The sequence below is a fragment of the Mauremys mutica genome, chromosome 15 (assembly GCF_020497125.1).
Source record: "Mauremys mutica isolate MM-2020 ecotype Southern chromosome 15, ASM2049712v1, whole genome shotgun sequence".
In the NCBI taxonomy this organism is placed as follows: Eukaryota; Metazoa; Chordata; order Testudines; family Geoemydidae; genus Mauremys; species Mauremys mutica.
In genome coordinates, this window is record NC_059086.1 from 27,586,862 (window position 1) to 27,600,995 (window position 14,134).

Genomic DNA, 14,134 nt, shown 5'->3' on the forward strand with positions numbered 1-14,134 from the left:
TCATTGATCCCTGGCACCTGTCACTGAGATGGAAGCTCCATGGGGGTGAAAATGCCCCAGGAAGCCCTGAGCCAGGATTTCCCTGCTCCCCAGTCAGATGGTCTTGTCTGTGGAGCACCCTCAGGGATCTGAGTGTGCTGGAGACCCCTGCACCCTTCAGACAGCCCGGGGCTCGCCTGGTGGGCAGAGTGGGTTGTGTGATAGGCTGTGTGCACGGGCGACAATCCCCAGCCACCCCTGTGCCTGGGGCAGCACCAAACCTAGGCCCTGCTCACACCCAGTGCTGAGGGTTCAGGGGAGTTAAGTGCTGCCTGGCCCTGGGGCTGGCCCCTCTGCACAGGCCGAGTTTCACTGCAGAGAACTGGGTCTCTCCCTGGTGTAAATGCTGCAGGGAGAGGAGTTACCCCAGGGGTAAGTTTGGCCCAACGTCTCTATTCAGAGAGGGAAGAGCTGGGGGGACAGAGTCGGGCTCAGATCCCCAGGGTCTGGCCCAAGAGCATCTCTGTGAGCTGTGGGGTCTGACTCCTCTCCACTGCTTCTCTCCTGGCCTGTGCAATGGGGACAAGGAGAATCTGGGCCAGTCAGAGCCTCCAGGTGACACTCAAGTGTGTGAGAAACGCGGCTGCGATGGCTGAGCCCAGCCCCCTGCACCAGTCAAATGGGACATGACTGTTCTCTGAATGGAAACCTCCCCAAAGGGGCTCACCCTGGCTCTGTCAGGCCTGCCAAGTGTCAGGCACATTATGGGTATTTGCAGCCCTGTCCCATAAGCATAATAATTGTGTGTGGGCAGGACTCCCCACACGGCACCCTGGAGCCTGGGGGTGACTCTCAGCTACAAGCCAGGAGACCCTGAGCTCTAGGCCCAGCTCTTCTACTGAGTGTTAGTAACTTCTCTGTACTCTTCACAGCCGCTAGTACTAGCTAAGAGCTCATGCCCCTAGGGTATAGATGACAGCTGTCATTCACCCCTTGGATGGACAACAGACAGTCGCGCAAGTTTACTTGAGTCAGCCCCCTGGCTGAAGGCACAGTTGGCTCAGGGTGAAAGGTCACTAGGTGATTAGGGGCCTGGGATGTTGGAGGAGCCTGAACCTTTTGCCTCCACCCTGGACTCCAGTCCCTGGTGAGAAGGACCCAGCTACCCCAGGGGAAAATTCACCTTCTGGGCATAAAAGAGACATAATTTGGGCCTTGTGTGGGATCTTCTGCAGGGGGGTGAATTCTCCCCCACCCCCAAAGGACACCTATCACAGGACTTCCCCACCTGCTTAGTCTCCTCCACCCCGTCCTCCACACCCAGCTTCAGCCACTTCTGCCCTGACTGCTCCCGCTCCCCATTCTGGGCTCCTGAGGGGTCTGCTGTCCCGCTGTGAGGTCACTGATGGATGGTGAAGAACACAAGGCAGTTGAGCAAGAGCATCCAGAAGTGACCTCTAAGCAGGTGGGGAGCTGGAATCAGTGTGGCTAAGCAGAGGGGGAATCAGGGCAAAAGGCCAAAGAAACGTGGGACAGAAAGAAAGTTTTGTCAATAGACATTAACATATGTCTGCAAGCAACCGAGGTCTGCAAGGGAAATCTGTCAGGAGTACAAAGCAGAACAGTTTTGGAGATCAACTTTGCAGAGTATAATTGATGCAGAAGTGGATTGTCCTGGGATGGTGGCTGGGCACATTTCACCACTGGGATGGAGTCAGCTCTGCAGAGCAGCTAGACGGGGATATTTGGAGGAGCTCAGATGCTCAAGTGAGGGTCAGTCTGAGACTACCTGTTATAACCAGTGTCCAGAAAACAGCAAGGTGGAAAAGGGTAAATATTATCCTTCCTCCCTTCAGCCCCCAACCCCCCCAAAGCCTGGGTGACGATGACCAGCCTTGTACCTGCCTGCAAGGCCAATGACCCTGGGTTATGTCAGCCAAAGCCTGGATGGGACAGGACTTGGAAACAGGGAAAATGTCAGAGACACACGCTGGAAAATCTGCCACAGGGGATTTAATTGATCTCACAGACAGTCTCACCCTCTGTTCCTTCTGAACTAGATCCAGCTAGATCCCTGGCACAAATCCCATGGCAGGCATGGCTGAATTTCACCCATATCTCCAGCCCTGAAGAGGGTATTGATGGAGCTAGATGCTGCGGGACTAGAGAGTGACCGGCTGTTGCTCGGAAGAGGGAAGGGAGAGGAGAGTTGGTGCCGTGAATTGTGGCTCCTGCTCAGTGACTCTCTGAAAAAACAGTCCAGCTGCTCCAGGCAGCCGTGCAGGGAGGGAACCACAGGATGAGCCGACAGCACCCTGAGCATCTGCAGAGTCCCCTGTGCAGACTCCTCTTCCCCCGCCCAGCAGTGAGCTCTCGCCAGGCCTGACCCCAAGGTAGCAGCCCTGTGGGGCTGGGGCGTATCACACTCTATGATGTGGGATTGAAGAACCCGCTCACACAATGTTATTTTTGTCCTTGCACATTAACCTGCCTCATTTTTTTTCTCTTTCTCTCCATTTAGTCTGTTCTCTGAGGTTTCCAGGGCAGTTTATTTTCATAGTTGTACATTTAAAGGCCAGAAGTGACCAATGGGACCATCTAGTCAGAGCGTCTGCACAGCCCAGGCCAGAGAGCCTCCCCCAGGGATCCCTGCATTGAGCTGCTAACTTCTATCTGAGCTGGAGCCTGTCTGGTAGAAAGAGTTGTCCCCTCTCGGTTTAAAGATTCCAAACCGGCTCCCATTTCTAAACACTACAGAGATACCGGCTCACCTGGGACTTAGACAAATGTAAGGGAACAGTTGTCCCCTTACTAACATTCAGTGGGGGTGTTTTGGTTGGCGAGCTAATCAGGGAGTCAGGAGGCCAGGGTGGATCCCGTCCTCATCCTCCCTGTGAGCTGGAATTGCCTGGGTCAGGCAGAGTGGGGCCGAGCTAAGGGGAAAGCAAGGGCCCAAGCTGAGCTGGGGAACAGGGCCGGGCCAGCCAGAGGGGCCAGAAAAGCAGCCCAGGAAGCAGGTCAGAGCTGGGAGCAGAGTGACAGAAGCAGCCCACAGAGCAGCTCCTGTGCTGGGAGCAAGGCTGCAGCCACAGAGCCAGGTATGGTGAGCAACTGTGGCCAGCCAAGGGAGGATTCTGGGCAAAGGGCCCAGCGCAGAAAGATACCCCCAGCCAAGGGTCCTTGGGAGGGGGATCTTAACCTGACAGGGGGCTGACACTGGGAAGAAGGGTCCCACCACCCAAAGCCCGGAGGTGTGTGGTCACCACCATTGCAAGTGTCTAACCCACAGCATCCCTGCAGCACAGCCAGGGCCTGAGAAGGAGGCCTGGGACCTACAAGGAACAGACTGTGAAGTGCCCTCATGTGCAGAGACATTGTTTGTAACGTTCCCTGCCACAGAGCAGGATGGTGAGTATCCTTTAACCTTTCCCATTTTTCCGTATTCTTTTTTTTAAAATTAATTGTTGATTAAACAACTTGTATTTGCTTTAAATTTATGTAATGATCAGTGGGTCAGGGAGGTGCCCAGTGCACAGGGAGTACACCAGAGTGGGGACACCCTAGCCGCTGTCCTAGGTGACAACAGCAGGGTTGGGGGTCGAGCCCCCCAGGAATCCTAGGCCCAGCCTTGTTGAGGTTATGAGGACTCTGCCAGACAGGAGAGTGGAAGGGGAGTTCTCAAGGGAAAGGCATCTGGGTAAAGGAAGTGGGAGCGAGGACTCAGATCCTTTCATTAGCCCATTTCACCAGGGTAGTGCAGAAGCCAGGAAAGTTCCCCATAATAGCAGGACCATTCCTCCACTTACACAAAGGAAGGGAGACAAAGGGCACGTGCAGACTGCAAAAAATCCTGCAGCAACGAGTCTCAGACCCTGGGTCAACTGACTCATGAGGCTTAAGCTACAGGGCTAAAAATAGCCATGCAGATTGTGAAGTATCATTCCATATTCTTTATGAAAATGTGCTTATGACATGAATATGACATAACTGAGATATGCTTTATGCTGGATGGCTCATGTGAGATATAGGGAAGGTTATGATTTACTGACTGTTATTATCCTATTTGTATGCAGGTATCGTTTCTGTATCTGAAATTAGGAATATTGACTATGGATCTGTATTTCAGCTATGCTACTTTGGGTGATGCCCACTGCCAACACTTCAGGCGCAACAATGGAAAAGCCAGACAGGGCGGATGGCCCATGAACAAGGACAATGGACTGTAACAGAGCTTAGTCTTCCTGTGAACCTGTGGCTCTGCCTGTGAAGAACGGCTGCAAGGGCCGTACAGAGTCAGGGGATCTTGTCACCTGATACTAAAACATTACCTGGGACTTCTTGTAACTTTCCACAGGGAGGGAAGGGGGGTCAAACTAGGAAACAGAGGACTCCCGCTTTATGCAAATCCTATGTAAGGGTGGGTAGTGAGGTAATCCTGGTCCTCAGTTCTCCCCTGCTACCCCACCCAAGATGACTGCTGGAAACAATAAGACTGAACAAGGGAAAGAACTGGGCCCAGGCTAGAAGGGGTCTGGCCTGTGAAGAAGATTATTAGAACCACTTTTAGGGTGAGAACTCACATGTAACCAGTTTCTTTTGTGTATTAAGCTTAGTTTGCGTGCTCTGTTTTATTTCCTTAGGCCTTGTCTACACTGGCAAGTTTCTGTGCAGTAAAGCAGCTTTCTGCGTTGTAACTCCCAAGGAGTACACACTGCCAAGCCACTTAGTGCGCAGTTGCAGTGCTATAAAAAAACTACCCCAACGAGAGGTGTACAGCTTTCTGCATCGGAGCTACAATGGTAGGCACCCTGGTCAATTACAGCGCTGTGATTGGCCTCCGAGAGGTGTCCCACAATGCCTGTTATTGTCTCTCTGGTCTTCGGTTTGAACTCTAGTGCCCTGCCCTCAGGTGACCAGCCGTCACCCCCACCCCGTAAATTCCTTTGGAAGTTTGAAAGTCCCTTTCCTGTTTGCTAAGTGATGTGAGCAGTGGTTTCAGCGCGTCTTTCCAGGTGACCATGCCTGCTCCATGCACCAGGCAATCCCCTGCTTGGAGCAATGCCAAGCTGCTTGATCTCATCACCATTTGAGGAGAGGAGGCCGTCCAGTCCCAGCTGCGCTCCAGCCATAGGAATTATGATACCTATGGACAGGTTTCACAATGCATGACAGAAAGGGGCCATGCCCGGGACACACTGCAGTGCAGGGTCAAAGTGAAGGAGGGAAGAGGCAAATATAATATATCTTTGGGTCTGTACCCCAAGGCAGATGGACATCTGAGTGCTGGAGCAAGTCCCTTAAGCTGAGTCTTCCAGAGCTGATCTGCAGCTGGGTGTGGCCCTGCCTGTGGGTGTGTTAGAGGAGGTTTTAAGAGCCTGGCTCAGCAAGACAGGTTGAAGGGGGCCCATGCTGGCAGCTCAGGGAGACACAGTGGTAGCTCAGCACATCAGGTGACTTCCAAGGGGTCCAACCTGTCACACAGACATTACCGCTTGGGCTGGAGCCTGGGCTCTGAAACCCAGCAAGGTGGGGAGGGGGAGCTTCAGAGCCAGGGGTCACTGCACACCCTCCCTGAGAGCATTGTGCCCCAAAGGAACAATGCTTCCTGCCGGGGTCTGTCTGGACTGGATTTGCTGCAGGGAGCCATGAAGAGAGGCAGGGATCACAGTTGCCCAAAGCCAGATTTCAGAGCCATGGAGGCCCCAGGGATGGGGAGTGGATCAAGGGCAGGGGTGTAACAGCACTCAGTGCAGACCTACAAAGGGCCTCCCATGGGATGGGAGGAAGAACAGGAACCCATCGGTATATAAACTCTTCACTGCTCCCCCTGTCTCCGCAGGTAACCGAACACCTGGGTCCTGGCCAGATCATACCTCTGCCAGGTTAATGTGTTGGTCGCAGTGTTTGAATGCTCAGAAACTCGTCTCTTTCATCAACAGACTGTGGTCCAATAAAAGATATGGCCCCACCCTGGTTAATGTGTAACAGGTGCCTTGGTGCTTTCACTTTCCCCTGCCCAGAGTTCACACACAGCTCCAGGATCCATTTCCCCCTCTGCCCCAACACGTCACTTCAGTTCCATGGGTGTTTCTTGTGGGGCTGGGACCCCTGACTTGCTGCATGGTATCACCTGGGACATGCTGAATCATTAAGGTAGGTCCTTCCCCGTTATTACCCCCTTTCCTTCACTCTTAGGGCTGCTCATACTCCTGCCCCAGGGATCACATCCCCCCTGCCATGGCCTGTTCTCACCTCCCAGTGCTAGACAAACCCCAATGGTGGGTGTGAGTCACTGCTCAGCCCATTATCCCCTCACTGCTTCGTGTGGTCATCTGCGGTTCCTTGTGGCCTTTCCCTGGAGGGTGTGATGGGGCGCATGGGTGGTTTGGTGCCTCTTCAAAAGGCCCTGCTCGGAGTAGGGGCTGCCAACCCAGAAGTGTGTGTGTGGAGGGGAGGGGGACGGTCATTTGGCTCAGAGATCGAAATGGAAGGTGCCTCCCTGGTTATTGTTGTTATGTATAGTTCAGTAGCACCTAGAGGCCCCAGCTGAGATCGCCGCCCCCATTGTGCCGGGTGCTGCGCAGATCACAAAATGAGCTCAGAGCCCCACTGCACCAGGTGTTGCACAGACTCTTTCTGAGATCAGGGCCCCATTGTGCTGGATGCTGCACATACAGACCATGAGAGACCATCCCTGGCCCCAAAGAGCTCTCAGTCTGGCAATCAGGTGTAGCTGAGTCTAGCTGGGCTCAGACCTTTTCAAGCCTTGTCTCCATGGGACTGTGTTAGAACATGTGTTAACCCAGCACAGGATGCTGAATGCAGGGGCCTGGTCTGTGCTGGAGGAATGTGTGTTGTTAGATAATGTATCAACTGTCAGACCTAGTAGTTCATCAAGCCATCAGCTCACGCTCTGCCAATAATAAGAGCCTTGAAGAGCCTGTCCCTGTCCCTTCGAGCACCTCTGTGCTTTCTCCCACATTGCCAGCTGCCATGCATGGGAACAGCTCCCCATCAGTGTTCACAAAGCCACCACCTTCCCCTCCTCAAAATCCCCCCTCGGAGCTACCTCCGCCATGGGGCCTATATAGTGCTGCCCTCTGGCACTGGCTAGGCTAGGGGCCAGCTGGGACTCTGCTTCCCTGCTACGCTCCCTCTTCTGTCTCTAGGGTGCAAGGCTGGGGAGCTGGAGGGAACTGGCTGGTGCTTTTCTCTCTGTGATTTGTGAGTGGCTCTGGGAGCATTCATGCAACCTAGCTCGGTGTTTGGGGCTCCACATGCTGTTGGGCTGAGTGATAACAGCACCTGGTGCACGGTCTATACTGGCACATTACAGCGCTGAAATTTGCGCTCAGGGGATGTTTTTTCACACCCGAGTGAGAAAGTTGCAGCACTGTAGAGTGCCAGTGTAGACAAGCCTTAGAGAGGCTCCCTCATAAGTGACAGTATTATGAATGTAGGAATTTTGAGCCAGGCCCTGGAAGCAGACGTGGAGAACACAGTGTAGCTGTGCACAGCAGTTCACCACTCATGCTCTCTAGTTCATTTTATTAAAAGTTTTATTCCTTTCTCGTTCACTCACTGAGTTGTGAGTGAACAAGATCATTCCATGGTGCCAGAAGTGCCGAGTGACAGAGGGTCTGCAGCAGACATTTTGAGGTTAACTCCTGTGTTTGAAACTGAAAGCAGAGGAAAAGGGAGTAGGTGGAGCAGCAACCAGAGAATAAACAAAAGCTTTTGTATGTATTTTATGAGCATAGTATAGCTTAGCTAGCTGAAGAAGGGAAGAAAGCCAAATATGGATGGTGTTGCAAGCTCCACCCAGTCTGTGATTGTCAGGCAATGCTGCACAGAACTGGAAGAAGTTCTGACAGCTGTTTGAATTGCATTTAGCAGCTATAAGGACAAAGGAGAAAAAATGATAAAGTGAAATCATCAATGTTTTTGCATGTTTTGGGGGAGGAAAGATTGGATATTTATAATAAGTTTAAGTTTGAAGAATGTGAAACATGAAGCTAAGTATTCTGACTCAATCTGAGGAACATTGCATGCCAAAAACAAAATAAGACCTTTGAGAAACACACATGTAAAAAACTTATGACACCACAGAACATTCAATTAAGAAGACTCAGTTAAACCTGTGACTTTGTTGGACTGACAGAATCTCTGATTAGAAATAATTTGTGGCATTAAAGACAACATGTTAAGAGAGAGAGAGACTGCTCTGTGAAGATTTTTCTTCAGAAAAAGCTCTCCCAATCTGCAGGGCAGCATCAACTATGAAAGCATAAGCCAAAGACCTGAATTCACCAGAAGGGGTTTCCATGTACTAACTACAAAAGAATTTAGCCAGAAAAGCTCAAATCAAAAAGTGGAACCACTCGCTATGAAAACTTCTGCTAGTGGGGACACGGAATACAGACATTTATGTGGAAGGTGTGGCTCATGGCGTGGTCCAAAACGTGTTTTGACATGGAAAACTCTGACAAAAATGTGGGAAAATAATCATTTTGCAAAATGCTGCAGATCCCAAATGCAGAAAAGTCAAGTGTACTCAGCTGAAGACAATCTGGTTGAGGAGTTTTACAGAGACATTCTGGGATCACGCAAACCTGATGAGAGTAATTGGAGACTGCCTCTGAAAGTGAATGAAATAATTATTCCACTCAAACTGGACACAGGAGCTGAGGTTAATGTTCTGTCTGAACAAGATTATGAGACATGGAAAATAAGATCCAAACTGGAACTAACAAAAATAAAAGTAACTGTTTTTTTTTCTGGAAGAAATATACCAGTGAAGGAGAAGTGCATTGATAGCATTAACTATAAAAACACCTGTACAGGCTCCCATTCATTGTGGTGCCAAAGGAGGTGACTCCAATTTTAGGCCTGGCTGCCTGTGAAAAACTCAACCTGGTAAAACAGATAGACTCATAGACTCATAGACTTTAAGATCAGAAGGGACCATTATGATCATCTAGTCTGACCTCCTGCACAACATAGGCCACAGAATCTCACCCATCCACTCCTATAACAAACCCCTAACCTATGTCTGAGTTACTGAAGTCCTCAAATTGTGGTTTGAAGACCTCAAGCTGCAGAGAATCCTCCAGCAAGTTACCCGTGCCCCAGGGTGCAGAGGAAGGCAAAAAACCTCCAGGGCCTCTACCAATCTGCCCTGAAGGAAAATTCCTTCCGAATCCCAAATATGGCGATCAGTTAAACCCTGAGCATGTGGGCAAGACTCACCAGCCAGCACCCAGTATTTTCACTCCAAGGCCATGCTGAACCTGGCTATGAGGCAATCGTTCGGGAATATCATGATCTGTTTCAAGGGTTGGGTTGCTTGCAGGGTGAACATACAATACAGATAAACAAGCAGGTCCCTCCAGTTATCCATCCATACAGAAAAGTGCCATTTGCATTCCATGATAAACTGAAGGCTGAGCTCATAAGAATGGAAGCAATGCGAGTAACACAAAAATTTGAAGAGCCAGTGGAATTGATGAGCTCTCTAGTTGTTGTAGAGAAAAAGAATGGCTAGTTATGCATATGCTTAGATCTAGAGTCCTCAACAAGGCTGTAAAAGGAAAACATTTCAAACTGCCAACCAGAGAAGAGATTATGACTCAATTTGTGAATGCACAATATTTCAGTGTATTGGATGCATCCTCAGGATTTTGGAAGCTAAAAATCATAGAACACTAGGGTTGGAAGGGACCTCAGGACGTCATCTAGTCCAAACCCCTGCTCAAAGCAGGACCTAATCCCAAACTTTGTATTTATTTATAAATATTGAAGAAACCTCAAAACTGTCACATTTAATTCCCCCTTTGGAAGATATAGATTTTTACGCTCGCCCTTCGGCATAGCTTCAGCACCAGAAATGTCCCACAAAACCATAATATGATCTATGAACACATTAACAGTGTCGATGCCTCAATGGATGACATCACCATCTGGGACTCAATTAAAGAGGAGCATGACTGTAGACTTTGGGAAGACTTGGATGCAATGAGAGCTGCAAATGTGAAACTACATAGGGAGAGATGTGTTTAGTGGTTACAGAACTGACTTTTGTTGGAGATATTATTTTGAAGGAAGGTATAAAACTTGGTGAGAGGAAGGTTTCAGCCATTGAAATGATGCCACATCACCAGTCAAAGAAAGATGTCTAAGAGTTCCTGGGAATGGTTAATTCTCTTGGAAAATTCATACCTAATCTATCTACAAAAGCAGAGGCTTTGAGGCAACTGCTAGAGATTAAAAATGATTGGTTCTGAGATGCAGAACAGGCGGAATCATGAGACAGTTTGAAACAACAACTGATACAAGAGCCAGTGTTGAAGTTCTACGCACCAGGCAGACCTATTAAAATGTCAGCAGGTATTTCACAGTCTGGGTTAGGTGCAGTGATTGTACAAAAACATGAGGATTGTATGCAACTAGTGGGGTACACATCCTAATCAGTCAGTGTCTGATGCAGAAAGCAGATGCACACAGATTTAGAAGGCACTTTTAGGAATATTGTTTGCCTGTGAGAGATTCAATCAATATATTTATGGCCAGACAGTTATGTAATGAAAGGCTGATACTGAGAAGATCGGAGAGGAGATGAAACAACCCAAAAGACTGAGAGACTTGTTAACCTTCCTGGAGAAGGGGTAACTGAGGAACATGAGTGGTAAAGATTCACTCCAGAGGGATGTGCTGGTAATCTCTCCTCTCTAGGTAATTGACACATTGGGTTTATGGAAATGTACTAGATGGGTGGAGAATTTAAGGTATGTGTCATTAGATAGCCATTAGGTGTTTATATATGGGTATATAAGAGCTAATGTTTTTTTAAGGATGGAAGATGTAGAGATATATTTGTGGAAGATTATAATTTAGAGACAGTCCCTTATAAGTGTCAGTATTATGAATATAGGAATTTTGATTTGGCCTGCAAGCAGGGTGCACAGTGCACAGCAGGTCACCACAGAAGCTCTCTAGTTAGGAATAAAACTTTGTTAAAAACTTTCTCATTCACTGGTTTGTTGTTTAATGAACCCCAAGATCATTACAGCAGTGCTTAGTAGGGTTCTCCCCTCGTGTCAAACACACAGTCCCTGGTGGGTGGGGTTGGCAATAAACCTCCCTCTGAGCTGCATGGGGCAGTTCCCCTCTCAGAGTTCTGGCCCCCGGCTCTCTGCAGACTCAGGCAGGAATTGCTGGGACCACTAAACCCAGGGCACGATTCTGAGCTTTTCTCCTCACACATGAAACCAGGAAACTTACATTTTCTTTTAAACACAAGACATGAGTCTGCTGGGCCCCTCTGATGCCTAGGCCTTAACCATTTCCTCCAACAGTTCATGATATTCCCAAGTGACTTGGATGGGCTGAGAAGGGAGACACACACAGAGGAGTTAGATATAAATGTAAGCGGGGGAATGGTCCCGCTATTGTGGGGAACTTTCCTGGCTTCTGTGCTACCCCGGTGAAGTGGGCTAGCGAAAGGATCTGAGTCCTCGCTCCCACTTCCTTTACCCAGAGGCCTCCCTGCCCTTGAGGACTCTCCTGTTTGGCAGAGTTCTCGTAGCCCCAACAAGACTGGGCCCAGGATTCCTGGGGGGCTCAACCCCCAACCCTGCTGTGGCCATCTAGGACAGGGGCTAAGGTGTCCCTACTCCGGGGTACCCTCTCTGCACTGGGCACCTCCCTGACCCACTGATTATTCCATACAATTTAAAGCAAATACAAGTTGTTTACTTAACAATCAATTTAAAGAAAAGAATAAGAATAAATGGGAACGGTTACAGGGAAACACATCACCCTGCTCTGTGGCAGGGAACATTACAAACAATGTCTCTGGACATCAAGGCACTTTGCAGTCTGTTCGTTGTAGGCCCCAGACCTCCTTCTCAGGCCCTGGCTGTGCTGCAGGGATGCTGTGGGTGGGACACTTGAAATGGTGGTGACCACACACCTCCGGGCTTTGGGTGGTGGGATCCTTCTTCCCAGTGCCAGCCCCCCAGTCAGGTTAAGATCCCCCTCCCAGCCTGGCCTGCATGGACCCTTGGCTGGAGCGTCTTTCTGCACTGGGCCCTTTTACCAAGGTTCCCCCCTTTGGCTGGCCCCAGTTGCTCACCACACTCTGGCTCTCTGGCTGCAGCTCTGCTCCCAGCACAGGATCTGCTCTCCCTTGGCTGTGCCTCTGGCTCTCTGGCTGCAGCTCCGCTCCCAGCACAGGATCTGCTCTCCCTGGGATGTGCCTCTGGCTCTCTGGCTGCAGCTCCGCTCCCAGCACAGGATCTGCTCTCTCTGGGCTGTGCCTCTGGCTCTCTGGCTGCAGCTCCGCTCCCAGCACAGGATCTGCTCTCTCTGGGCTGTGCCTCTGGCTCTCTGGCTGCAGCTCCGCTCCCAGCACAGGATCTGCTCTCTCTGGGCTGTGCCTCTGGCTCTCTGGCTGCAGCTCCGCTCCCAGCACAGGATCTGCTCTCTCTGGGCTGTGCCTCTGGCTCTCTGGCTGCAGCTCTGGCCCCTCTGGATCTGGCCTGGCTCTGTTCTCCAGCTCAGCTTGGGCCCCTGCTTCCTCCTTAGCTCGGCCCCACTCTGTCTGACTCCGGCACATTCCTGCTCACACACGGAGGACGGGACCCACACTGGCCTTCTGTCTCCCCGATTAGCCGGCCCACCCTGTCAATCAGGCCGACCCGGAGCACTGGCCTCTTGCCACCGTTCCCGGGGACTGTCAGTCCCAGGGTCCCGACTTGCCATCAATCCCTCCCCCCCTAGTGCTGGGAGCCAGCAGCCAAAACACCCCCACTGAATGTCAGTAAGGGGGCAACAGTCCCCTTACATAAACATAGATTCTCTGGCTGGAAGGCTGCAGCGTAATACGGCTTTAATGCTTGGAATCCAGAACGATAACACACAAGGACCCAAATCAGAGAGAGACAAAGCAGAGAAGCCCAGGTCACCCCGCTTTTCTCTAGGCTGCTGTTTACATCTGTCTGCTGCTGGACCTGGATCACACACTTCCCTGCATAGACCCCTGCCTGCCAACAGGACCAGGAAAACCCCCATTTACAGAGACAGCTTACAACTCCAATAGTTTTTCAAAGCCAGTGCTAGCACACTGGGGGCCCTAAGTAGGAATACTGCCCCCCATACTAAAACAAGCAGGTTCTTATAAGTAAAAGCAAATAGGGTGCTCCCTTGAGCTACTCGGGTCCCTAAGCAATTGGTTAGTCTGTTTATGGCTAGCATTGGCTCTGCAGCTTTCAGTGCATGATGGACAGGCTTGGAGGGAGCTGGAAGTGAAACAGAAATAGATTGACAAATGTTAAGGGCAGAAGAGCCCATTGCATCCATCCAGTCTGACCCTGTGTACACAGGCTGGAGAACTGAAGGGGAGGAGAATATCTGAGGCACTGAGCAGAGCTGAGACAGCCCCTGCTGACCCCCACAGTGTATCTTGTTGTAATGTCTACTGATGGGATGGTCTTCTGCTGATGTCAGAGGAGGGGGAGCAGGTAGCTGACAGCGCCCCCTAGTGTCTGTCACAGCCACTGCCAGCCCCGGCCCTGTCACTTGGCAGCGTCACTTACAGAGGTTGGTGGCTTCCGGGCAGGCTGATCTATAGAAAGGTGCCTAGGTGTCACCACTGACCCAGGTGTGAGACGAGCCCCTCTGGGGCTGATCCACACAGCCCCAGCTGCACAGCCTGGCTCTTTAGCTCACGCTGTAGAGCTGCATGCAGTGAGCTGTGGAGAGCCCCAGGTCACGCATTGGCTGTGTTGTCCCAGCTGGAGGTAGGTACAGCCAAGCCCCTTCTGCAGGGGAGATAGTGGTGTGGGTAATACTGGGGTTAGCTCAGAAGTGGCCCTGCTCCGCTGCAGGCTTCCTCTGCACTGGAATTGGGGGGGCACCTGCACCAATGGATGGTCAGAGACCCGACAAGGGGAGGAAATGGGGGTGGATACACGGCACTGCCAGGCGGTGGAAATTCCTATTGCCAGGCCTGGGCAGGCAGCAGAGCATCCTGGGTGGGGTGAAATCCTCTCCTGTCCCTGGGAAGCTGCTCTGCCTGGGAGCAGAGTGGATCAGATCAGACGATGGATGGGGCATGTTCCCTGCAGTGCCGACCCCTCACGCAGTCTGGGGAGTG